This window comes from Austrofundulus limnaeus, unplaced genomic scaffold, assembly GCF_001266775.1.
Source record: "Austrofundulus limnaeus strain Quisiro unplaced genomic scaffold, Austrofundulus_limnaeus-1.0 Scaffold541, whole genome shotgun sequence".
Classification (NCBI taxonomy): domain Eukaryota; kingdom Metazoa; phylum Chordata; class Actinopteri; order Cyprinodontiformes; family Rivulidae; genus Austrofundulus; species Austrofundulus limnaeus.
In genome coordinates this window covers 96,755-109,568 of record NW_013952943.1, presented here as the reverse complement: position 1 = coordinate 109,568, position 12,814 = coordinate 96,755, and the positions used below count along the sequence as shown (strand labels likewise).

Sequence of the window (12,814 nt, the reverse complement as noted above, 5' to 3'; positions counted from 1 at the left end):
TCTGTGTTGGGACATTCTTTTGAACGGTGGCTGCTTTGTTTCCCCTGATGTATAACTGGTCGCAGTCCTCCTGGCACTTAACTTAATTATCTTCAACACACTGTTTTGCTCAAAGAAACATGAGTGCGGTCTGGTTCCATTGTGTTTGGCTTTTTCTGCAGTAACGTCATGTCTAGATGCAKTACTATGGAAAAAATGTAAAACCATCCTCGACTTTGATTCCAAGAATTAGTTATTGAAAGTCATGTCTTTAGCAATAAATAAATAAATCTGAAAGATGCATAATTCTTCAGATGATCATCTATGATACGCCACTGGGACAGGATCCAAAGTGCCTGAAGACTTAAAATGCTCAACATTAACATGTCCAAGCAGGAGATACGTAAAGAAAAGTCCTTGGTGAAGTCTGCACAGCTCTGCTGACTGTGTTTCTGGTCAAAATGTTCATGTAAAGAAAAGTAGGACCATAAAACTACACTTATTACCAGGCTACACATATTGATAGGCAAATTGTGTGGCTCACAGCTTGYACTGTTTCACTTCCTCACCGGGTGCATCAGCAAATAAAAAAAGGGGGGACTTGCAACAGTGAATAACTATATACTTGTGCATTTTCCAGGTAAGAATTAGGCGCACAGGCCAACATGGGTGTGAGGTTTCAGGGTGGACAAACAACATCTGTGTCACCTGACACACTACAACAAGCCTAATGTAAACTCAGGCCAAATTACACTTGACTGCAGCAGGTTTCTGGYTCGTGGTATCAGTGGAGTAAACTGTTATGTAACAGCACAGCATCAGAACACATGCTGGATGGGAACAAAGCTGCAGCAAACACTAGGAGACCATTTTTACAGCAGTCAATTCATTGCTACACAGCTAGCTTGAAAAACATCAATAACACAGCATTTGGCTTCAAAATGTTACATAGAAAATGCAGGTTTTTTGTGTCAATAGGATAATGATAGCTTTTCTGACTTTTAAGTTACAACAACAAACCAACGTCGTAAACACGAACCAGTTAGCTAATATCAGGTGCATCGCGATGACTCACCAGCAGAAAAACATGAAGCACAAGATGCTCCGGGCACTCGCTTCAAAACAGCCGGACTCGAACAACGCTTCAGGAGGGACATCTTCCACGCTACGAGGGCTCAAATATATATGTATAAAAAAAAAGAGTGAAAACTCGGAACCAGCTCCGGAGAATCAGGGTTTGTGTGGTACTTAAAGCGGGGCGATAAACAGCTGATGCAGAACTGAGTGCTGCCGGTCGGGCTCACTGACAGAACAGAGCAGGGGGTGTTCAGCAGGGAGACCCGGAACTAAAATAACCTATCTTTATTTTAAAACAGCAGTTATAGCTTATATCACACAGAAACCAAACTTTATAGGCAAGGTAAATACTTTGTATTTTTATGGCACTGATTTAATGTGAAATTATAAACATTGTTGGAAATTTAACCCTCCACTTTTATAATTTTGGTACATTCCAGGATGTKCCATGTTTACAAACCTCTCAGCTCTCTGTCAGAGGTCTTTCTACACATGCTGCGTTTATTGCGTTGTAATTAAAACAAGGATGGGCACATTTTATTTCTAGAGGGCCAATTTGAGTAGGCAAAATGTTAAACTAAAACATGGGCACAATATTATATACTTTGTATGATTTTTAAAATTAAAACTATGCAGCTACGTTGACAAATACCATTTATATGGGCCGTGTTTATTTTCTAAAGAGTGAAAACTAAAACAGAAAGAAAAAATATATGTTTTTTTTTTAGATTTTTACAAATTTTAACATTTGAGCACCATGCTATTGAATTTTAGGCTTTTATTTAAAAAATGAATTTATAAACTGCGAAGCGGCCAGGATGAGGCTGAGTGCCTCCAAATCCGAGGCCATGGTCTTGAGCCGGAAAAGGGTAGAGTGCCTTCTCCGGGTCAGGGGGGTCGTCCTGTCTCAAGTGGAGGAGTTTAAGTATCTGGGGATCTTGTTCAAGAATGGGGGAAGAAGGGAGCGGGAGATCGACAGGCGGATTGGCGCAGCGTCTGCTGTAAAGCGGGCGCTGTACCDGTCCGTCGTGTTGAAGAGAGAGCTGAGTCAGAAAGCGAAGCTCTCGATTTACCGGTCGATCTACGTTCCTACCCTCATCTATGGTCATGAGCTTTGGGTCATGACCGAAAGAACGAGGTCCCGGATAMAAGCGGCCGAAATGGGTTTCCTCCGCAGGGTGGCTGGACTCTCCCTTAGAGATAGGGTGAGAAGCTCGGTCATCCGGGAGGGAATCAGAGTAGAGCCGCTGCTCCTCCACGTCGAGAGGAGCCAGTTGAGGTGGCTCGGGCATCTGGTAAGGATGCCTCCTGGACGCCTCCCTGGTGAGGTGTTCCGGGCACGTCCCACCGGGAGGAGGCCCCGAGGAAGACCCAGGACACGCTGGAGGGACTATGTCTCTCAGCTGGCCTGGGAACGCCTTGGAGTTCCCCCGGAGGAGCTGGAAGAAGTGGCTGGGGAGAGGGAGGTCTGGGCCTCCCTTCTGAAGCTGCTGCCCCCGYGACCCGACCCCGGATAGGCGGAAGAAAATGGATGGATGGATGGAAACGAAGAAAAAGTAATAAATCTAAGATTGCTTGATTATTGTATAGCACACTCCTCATAATCAATGTGAAAACTCGTTGAGGTTWCGTTACATGAAGTAACAAATTTTGGCACTAAGAGTACATATCAAGTCAAAACATGGATCCATAAACACATACTGTATTTAGATCACTTTAAATGGTTGAAGTATTATTACTGATTAATTTATAGCTTGACAAACCCTTTTTGCATTCACGTTTTGCTATTTTGCAAGAACTTGGATATTTCAGCCCAAAAGTAAAAAGTAACAATTAGAAACCAACAAAATAGTATGTAAAACTGTGAAAGGTATGGTCACTTTACAAAAAAAAAAAAAAAAAAAAAAATTAAAGTAGTTTTTAAGAATGATTTTTAATACTGAAAAACAAAAGCATTCAGCACATTTCTTCTGGTAAACAGTTCACCGACAAAATTTACCATGAATCTACTTAAAATAGATTATTTTCCCAACTATTTACATATTAATTGAAGGACATAGAAATTAAAATTGTTTCATTACCTRCTAGTACTTACTGTTCAAAAACAGGAAGTTTTAGCATGTTTAGCATCAAGGGGGAAAAACTTGTAATTGACAAACGCAGTGATCTGAATGTTATGCATTACATCTTATATAATAAGTCTTGATTAAAGCTTGTTTGGTTATATAATGACGTCATACGTATTCAAATCAGAAAGCAGAACTTGCAGCTCTGAGCTTGCAGCTGTAGATGGAGCCACTGCAGTTGTTAACATTTATATCCATCCTTCTACCACAAACGTCACAGTTCAAGGAATCAAACAGAGCTGGTGATGAAACAAAATGCTTTTTTTTAACAATTGACCTGCACATATAGGCATCTTAAATTCTCCTCTAAAATAACAAAACAGAGTAGCAGTATCCTTWATAATGTGAATTAAACATAACTTTGAACAGTTTTGAAACAAGAAAGCTTTSTTTTGTTTGTTTGTTTGCATTTCAACATTTTTTACTTGATCTTTGAACTGAGAACAAGTGAAGATGCACAAAATACATTTCTTGTTCTGCAACACATTGTTTCTGTTTGTTTCAGGGAAGACTAACTGCGAGACATGCAAATATTTGGGCACCCTCCAACTGTTTGTTTTGTTGGGAGAGGCAACATTTTTCAAAAGACGAGGTGTGTCTGGTGTTAACATTTCAAACTGACTTTTACATCACTTTCAGAATGCAAGATTTCCTAAAGAAACATGCAAAGAAGCACCTGTTGCTATTTTTGTTGTTATGCCTGAGTTTGCATTTCTTGGTGAAGTTTTTTCTCTCATAACAAATTACTTTTACTACAGTTTTTCTTAAAGACTGTGCAGGTTTAACTTTTAGTTGTTCCACATATTCCTATTACTTTGTGAAAGCTTACTTGGTGTAAAGMGGTGTAACCAGGTGTAATCTACACTTCCTTAAGAGATTGTGTGACATATTCTAAYAACTATAGTATGTATACACTGCGCACACAAAATAATCCCGTTTCTGAGAAGCCAAAACAAAAGGGAGTGGAAAAAGCAGTGGGTTGATTGTGTCCTCCTTGTTTGTCAGTGATGGAAATATCCCAGAATCTTCAGACCAGACCTCCTGCTGTGACATAATTACACAATMTGTCTGCTAATCTGTGTCCATCTGGATGTAAGGTTCTTGTATATGTTGCACGTTTAATTCCTTAAATGTCAATCAGATTTGGGTGATTGATAAATGCTCATTTTGACACAGATCTAACTAATTTACCTGTTTTTGACCTGYGAACTTTTTATAGCAAGACGATGGATCTTGTAATCTCGTATGCCAGGGATCACAAAACTGTGTCAAATAAATGACTTTTGAAGCTGTGTGCAGCTTCTCTTTTTATGTCACGTTTCTTTCTTATCTTCCACATGCACTGTTCATACTAATAAAGTTTGGTGACCTATTTTGCTCCTGGCACCAAGACTTTCATGTGCAGCCCTCATCATTTCAAATTTTGTCCATAAATAGATTTGAGGCTCCTTCTCTTTGGTAGGAAAGTGGCAGGCAAAATACTACAAAGTTACAGAGAATACTGATTTAAAACACAAAAAAAAAAAAACTGCTATAAAGTTTAAGAAATATTTCTCACTAATGTTTTTCCTAGTTCTTTTTATAGTTCTATTTATTTTCTTTCCTCCAAAAATAACAAAAAAGATACAAATTATTATAAATAAAATAAATCCAATGGTAAAACCATTGAGCCRTTCTACAGTTTATTCATCCAAAATGAATCATTTAAATCTACAGATGTGTTTTACAAACAGCTTCCTATGAATATACAAAACATTACACTTAATCAAAGTATATGGAAGTAAGATTAGTCTTTTTGGTTGCTCAACTATCTGTCCCCACATGAATACTGAACTCTTTTACTCACACAGCTGATAAATCTGGATGAATTATATCAAGAAATGTGAGTGTTTATACTAGAGTGTTTCCATTGTATTGGAACTAATTTCTTGGTAGCTTTGAGACTGATTTTCTTTATTTGATGYAGTGGGACATAGAGATGTAAGAAGTCATTCAACAACAACATTTACAGATATGAAGATAATTTTTTTGATAATAGAGATGAGATTAAAAACAGGCGACTGGTGGCCGTTCCCCAAAAATATGCATGTTCCTGAGTTTAGAGAGCTAAATGCACATCAAGGTTCTGGTACGATCCCCATAAAAAAGCAAATCCTGTTTTGCTGGTTCTTGAACTGCAGGAATTATAAAAATGCTGGCCTGAGGTGATGCTGCAGAAACCTTGTTCTGTTACTTCAGACAGATGGTAATCCTTGGCTATTTGTGCTCTCTGATGATTTCTAGGTAGTTTCCTGGTAAATAAGGATTTGTTTGCATGTTGCATATTTACTGTTAACAATGGGCCTGATCCCTTTACCTCACCTCTAGGAACTGGCTCAGGATAAATGAACTTGTTCAGCCTCATTTAAACAAAGCTACAATGCTGCTGACATTCTATCAGTCTTTCACCTACAAAGTTGTGAATTCACACACATTTTATAGATAATCAGTGTGTGCTTTGACATGTTAAATGCAATTAATAGTTTCAATGCATGACTGGAAAATGAAAAGTTGAAGCCCTGAGTAAAAACATCCTCTTGCAAATATACAGAAACTGCACTTTTTCAACAAAAGCGAAAACGTTTCACTGATTTAATTAGCCTAATTGCAATGTTTGCATAATTTAATCACAAGTTTCTGCTGATACAGTTGTGAGTCAGAAGCAAAGTGTTATGGTTTACAAAATTGTTCAACAGTCAGCGAAGCTAAGAACCAGACCAGGAGACAGAAATAAAAGGTAAGTGCTTTTTATTTACTGGTGCAGGATAACGGGTCATCAGCTGTAAGGGAATGAGGAGATGAGGTGAGTACTTTGAAGGGTTTTATTCTTTCAGAGATGATTGAATATAAATTAAAGTTTTTCCTTTTCTTACAGGTCTTCTGGAGGCGAGCAGCAGAGAACGGAGGAGGAATCCAAAACACAGGTAAGCTCCTTTTTAGGCAGCGTGGCATAAACATGAAGAGGTGTTYGAGGCGTTTGGCTTTGGCAGGAGGTAAAGATTGTCAAACCTGATTGGAAGTCTCTTTCTTTACAGGCACAAGGAGAGGAACCGTCAGCGAGGTAAATCCACCTTAGAAAACAGGACATGAAGGTAAATACAAGAAACTGAGTGTGGCTTGAACACAACCAGAATGGTAAGATGTATCAGATCTGACAGTCAGGATGCCTTATAAAGCCCCAGTGGCTCATTAGGAGAATCTTCCTCAGGTGTGCAGAGGTGCAGGAAACAATGAGGCAGCCAGTCATCAAACAAGAACACACAAAAAGCCAATCATAACATTACCCTCCTCCTAAGAATTGCCTCCAGGCGATTTGGGCCTCTTGTCAGGATGAGCCCTGTAAAAATCGGTTATGAGGGAGGGGTCCAAARTGAAAGAGCGAGGGATCCATGATCGCTCTTCAGGACCATAACCAGTCCAGTCCACAAGGTACTGAAAACCGCGACCTCGTTGTCTTACATCCAAGATACAGTCYACCGTATAAGCAGGATGGTCGTCAATGATGCGGGGGTGGGTGGGGGGGATTGGATGGTGGGCAGAGAGGGCTTTCTGAAACAGGTTTAATCTGGGAAACATGGAATGTTGGATGAATGAGCATAGACCTGGGTAGTGTCAGACGTACGGAGGTTGGGTTGATGATCCGTTCCACCACACAGGGTCCAATAAACCGGGAGGACATCTTTCTACAAGAGTCTTTCAGATGAATATTTCGAGTAGATAGCCATACCTTTTGCCCAACTTGATATCTTGGTGCCTCAGAACGGTGCCGGTCTGCTCTCTTCTTGTTTTGTTCAGTCGTTCGTTGGAGTGCTTGTTTGGTTTGACACCAGATATGTCTACACCTGCGGATGTGATGCTGAACAGAAGGAACAGAACACTCTGACTCCACCAGTGGAAAAAGTGAAGGGTTATATCCTAGGCAAATTTCAAATGGTGAAAGACCAGTAGAAGTGGAGATGTGGGTGTTATGTGCATATTCAACCCAACAAAGCTGTTGAGACCAAAGGGACGGATTCTAGTGGGCAACACAACAAAGAGAGGCCTCCAGCTCCTGGTTGCAATGTTCCGTTTGTCTATTAGACTGCGAGTGGTAGCCTGATGACAGACTAACAGTGGCACCTAAGGCATTACAAAAAGCTTTCCAAACTTGAGAAATGAACTGGGGTCCTCTGTCTGATACAACATCGAGCGGAATGCCATGGAGTCTAACAACATGATTAGACAATAGCTGAGCAGTTTCTATGGCGGTGGGTAACTTGGGTAGGGCAACGAAATGGGCCATCTTAGAAAATTGGTCAACAATGTTGATGGTGGTATTACCTTGGGATGTCGGGAGACCAGTAACGAAGTTCAATGAGATGTGAGACCAGGATCGTCCAGGAATGGGTAAAGGATGGAGAAGTCCAGATGGAGCCTGGTGACTAGATTTGTTACGGGCACAAACTGTACATGCAGTGACGTATTCTTTTATATCTTTGATGAGTGTCGGCCACCAAAAATAACGTGCTGCTTGGGAGATCATACGATGAGTACCAGGTTGACATGAAAACTTGCTGTTGTGTAACCAGTCCAAAACTTTACCTCTTACAGTGGAGGGAACAAACAAACGATCAGGAGATCCTCCCCCAGGGTCTGGTTCAGCTTGCTGGGCTTCTTGGATTGCTTGTTGAATAGGCCAAGTTAGGGCTCCAACAAAACATGTGGATGGGAGGATGTTCTCCTCTCTTTGGGTTTGGTCTTCTGAGGAAAACGGATGAGAGAGAGAGCATCAGGTTTAACGTTGCGTGAACCAGGTCTGTAGGTTATAGTAAAATTGAATCTGGTGAAGAACAAGGACCAGCGAGCTTGACGGGGATTTAATCTCTTAGCAGACTGTAAGTATGACAGATTCTTATGATCAGTCCATATTATAAATGGTGCCTCCGTGCCCTCAAGCCAGTGACGCCATTCTTCCAATGCCAATTTGATGGCCAACAACTCACGATTGCCCACATCGTGATTGCGTTCAGAAGGTGACAAGCAAYGGGAAAATATGCACAAGGGTGGACCTTACCATCTTCAGATTACCCCTGTGACAGGACTGCTCCCACTCCTGTATCGGAGGCATCAACCTCCACAATGAACTGATCTGAGGGGACAGGATGGTGTACTATGCGTGCTGTGATAAATCTTCTCTTTAACTCACCGAAGGCTGCATCGGCTTCGGGGTTCCAACGAAAAGTCTTTAGAGTGGAGGTGAGTTGGGTAAGTGGAGCGGCAATCCGGCTGAAATCCTTTATAAAGCGTCAATAGAAGTTTGCAAACCCCAGGAAATGATGCAGTTGTCTTCGATCGGAGGGAACCGGCCAGTCTGCCACCGCCTTCACTTTCTGTGGATCAGTCTAAAAATAACCTTTACCAAAAATGAATCCCTAAAAGGAGACTGACGATATATGGAAATCACACTTTTCAGCTTTGACAAACAACTAGTTCTCAAGGAGTCGCTGAAGAACTGCTCTGACATGTTGGATGTGTTGAGGGGTGTTTTGTGAATAAATGAGTATGTCGTCTAAGTAGACAAACACGAATGAGTTGATGAAATCCCTTAACACGTCATTGATAAGGGATTGAAAAACTGCCGGGGCGTTGGTAAGGCCAAATGGCATTACGAGGTATTCGAAATGTCCTAGAGATGTTTTGAAAGCAGTTTTCCTTTCATCCCCCTCTGATTCTTACCAAATGGTAAGCATTTCTTAAATCCAGTTTGGTAAACACTGTAGCTGAGTGAAGTTGCTGATGGACCGAGTCAATGAGGGGCAACGGATATTTGTTCTTAACAGTAATCTGATTAAGTCCACAATATTCAATACATGGTCTCAGGCTACCATCTTTTTTGCCAACAAAAAAAATCCTGCCCCTAGAGGGGAGGTGGAAGGACGAATGATACCAGAGGTCATGGACTCTTTGATATAGTTTTTCATAGATTCCCTCTCCGGTCCAGACAGGTTGAAAAGGCGACTGGATGGGAGAGAAACTCCAGGTAATAAGTCAATCGAACAATCATAAGGTCTGTGTGGTGGGAGAGACAGAGCCCGAGACTTGCTGAACACTGGATCAAGGTCATGATATTCACTAGGAATGGTGGACAAGTCAGTCTTTTCATTGACAACAGGAATGACAGAGCAGGGGGAAACAGCAGCTGATAAACAATTGTTTAAAYAATWGTCACTCCACCTTTCGATGCTACKTTTRGCCCAGTTAAATGTRGGATTGTGTTTCTTMAGCCATGGRTAACCCAAAATGAGTTGAGAAGTAGGGGAAGAAAACACAAAAAACTCACCCTCTTCGCGATGATTACCAGATGTGAGGACCAGCAGGTTGTTTACTTTATGAGAAATCCTGGTGATGTTTTCTCCGGTTATTCCAATCATAGGCAGAGGGGGGTCAGTGTTCTCTACAGAGATATTCAATTCTTTAACCAAGTCAGCAGAGATAAGATTTTGCTCAGCTCCCGAATCCACCAAGGCATGAACAGTAACTTTGCTTTGTTTGTGTATCAGTGTGGTGTGTAGAGTAAAGCGTGAGACAGATTTTAAATCAGCATCACCCACCAGAACTGCCTCCTTTACTGATGGGTCCTGGCTTTTACCCGCAATGAAATGATCCTTTGAACCACAGTAGAAACATTCTTTGGCTTCGAAGCGTCTCTGTCTTTCTGCAGGGGAAAGACGAGCTCTACCAAGCTGCATGGGTTCTGCTTCAGACAAAGGTGTAGCTGATTCAGTTAACGAAAACACGGAAGTGGGGCGAGAAGAGGAAACCCAAGGCTGATGGGAACTGGAGTCCTTTTCACGTTTGCTCTCTCTGAGTCTATTATCGATCTTAATGGTTAATTTAATTAACTCATCGAGACTACGAGGTTCATCTCTTGTTGCTAACTGATCTTTTAATTGCTCAGATAAAGAATTCAGAAAAACACCTTTAAGCACCAGATCGTCCCAGTCGGTCTCCTCTGCTGTGATCCGGAAGTCCACGGAATGATCTGCAGCTGACCTCCTCCCATGACGAAGAGACAGGATCCTCTTCACTGCTGCCTCCTCCTGGAGAGGATGATCGAAAACCCTTCTGAATTCCTGAAGAAAACATTGGTAGGTTAGCGTTTCAAATGAATGAGACTGGAGGAAAGCATGAGCCCATCTAAGGGCTCTTCCTTTAAGAGCATTAACAATGTAAGTGATTTTTGCTTTACTGTCGGGAAACAAGGAGGGGGATCTTGAAATTGCCAAACGACACTGAAGCAGGAAACCTCCAGTCTCACTCTGTCTCTGTTCTGTTGTTGGATTCGGTTGAACTTTTCTTATAACTTCCTTAGGTTTCACTCTTTTAACAGCTTCAGCATAACTTATATTATTAGTGACTTTGACTTGTTCGATTTCCATTGCCTTTCTTCTGACTTCACATCCTCCATAAGTCACCCTATGTTGCCCTCCACAATTACAGCAATTATCCTTTCCATTTTTACTTTCATCATAATTATGCTCTCCTCCACACTTTGGACATCTTTGTTTTCCCCTACATACTGCTGCAATGTGTCCATATCTCKGACATTTATAACACCTGAGAGGAGGAGGGATATATGGCCTTACAGGAAAGCACATACACCCTACTCTTACCCTTTCAGGAAGAACTTGTGTTTGAAACTCCAACATTACTGAGAGACTTTCCACTCTTTCACCTACAACTGTTCTCATCAATCTTTTGGTTTTACTTACTTCACTCCCATTAATACTGTGTCTGAGTTTTTCTAGATCTTCACCCACTGGAATTCCTGTGATCACCCCTCTTACTACTTTATCCTCTCCCAAAATCTTTACCTCAGTAACCAGTTTTTTTTACAAATACTGTGGGCGTTCATCACTTTGTTTTTCTGTTCTTCATTCCTCACTATGATCAACAGATTCCCATCTCTAAGAGTCTTAGCAAGTGTCAGTTCTCCAAACTTCTTTTTTAATTCTCTTGATAGAGCTAGCGGACTAAGTTGTATTCCTTCATCTTCCTTCCTAAACTTTAAGATCAACTTAATTTCCTGCCCAACAATCCTCTTGCAAACTGCGTTATTCTCATCCAAACTATTTTCTTCTAGACTCCGTTTGCTACTTTGTGTCTCCAACAACCTTTCTTCTTTTCTACTTCGTTTCCTTCCTGATCCTCTACTACCACGTACTGGTGTTCAGTCTCCAAAATCCATTTCATCATCTCCCTCATCCTCAACTTGAGTCGCCATAGCAGTCCAGTCACAAACCAGTTTATGCCAACCGCCAAGATCAGCTATTTTTGTGTCCGTCTTCTCTTCTTCTTGTTTGTGTTTCCCCGACTTGGAACTTCCTCAGCGAAGATCTGACAGTCAGGATGCCTTATAAAGCCCCAGTGGCTCATTAGGAGAATCTTCCTCAGGTGTGCAGAGGTGCAGGAAACAATGAGGCAGCCAATCATCAAACAAGAACACACAAAAAGCCAATCATAACACAAAGAAAGTTTGGGAACCATCCTATTAGACTATTTGGATGATAAAATACAAAGAAACACATTAGTAATTAGTGACAAGGTTTATACTGTAATTCAGTCTAAATCTGCATTACAGTCGTACTTCTTCCAACAATAAAACTTAGGAAAGTCATGTAATTATCAATGTAAAGAAATTCTGCTGATCTTGTAAAACTAAAAAACAAAACAAAACAAAAAAATAAGTAAATAAAAAAATTAAAAAACTGTTAACCTGATTCAGTTTTTCATGCTTGTGTGGATAAAGCTGCAGCTTTGATCTCTTAAGAGTGGTATTTAAAGAAGTAATTTAAAGAGGCTGTAAATACTACAATTGAAAATAAACTACCGTCAAAATGAGATGCAACAGAATTCAGTTATTACATGCAGATTAAAACTGTGCTGGCTGCATACACAGCTCTGAAAATGCAAAACATTTACAAATTTAAAAATGAAATTCCTCAAAACCTGTTTTGCCACAYGCGGCATAAGAATGAACTTTAGATTCATTTTGTTAAAACAAATCCAGAGTTAAGTCTTGTTCACTGGATCCAAAGCGCCTGTAGCATGTCACTACATCAAATCAGTCTTGAGTAGTAACTTTGTAAAACAGCCTCTCTGTCAGGAAGCCAAAGTGGAGGCTCGCCCTGACATTTTTTCAGACCATGTTGAAAGAAAAACTTCACCCACTTCAAATATAGGCTATGACTCACTGAAAAATGCAAAACATTTACAGTCAAATTGCTGACAAAAGCAACAAAAATTTTACAAAATGAAAGACATTTGTTTTACATTAGGTCCCCGCTGCTCTCCAGTAAAAAAAAAAAAACTCACACCTTAAAGACTTGTTTATTGTTTTCCATCTACATTATGTAACACCAGTAAAGTTTTGTTTTTCGTATTAATCCTCAGTATATAACTTTCTTTAAGAGTGACAAAATTATTTAGAACCACGGAGCTGCTCTGGTAACATTTAAATGCTTTTGGTAATTGTAGGGGTCACCTCGAGTGAAGAAACAAGATTTACTGCCTCGAAGCAGGCCTCGGACAGGCCTGACGAGAGGACAGGAACT

The 12,814-nt window shown here is 40.7% G+C and overlaps 1 protein-coding gene across 2 annotated transcripts in view; it reads right to left on the bottom strand.

The window, feature by feature from the left end:
* dop1b (DOP1 leucine zipper like protein B) overlaps positions 1 to 1,234 on the bottom strand; it is a 30,737-nt gene extending 29,503 nt beyond the window's left edge. For both annotated transcript variants that reach the window (XM_014026299.1, XM_014026300.1), the window contains exon 1: positions 1,055 to 1,234. The gene's annotated coding sequence lies outside the window, so the exon portion shown is untranslated. The remainder of the gene's footprint in view (positions 1 to 1,054) is intronic.
* Between the last annotated feature and the right edge of the window lie 11,580 nt (positions 1,235 to 12,814).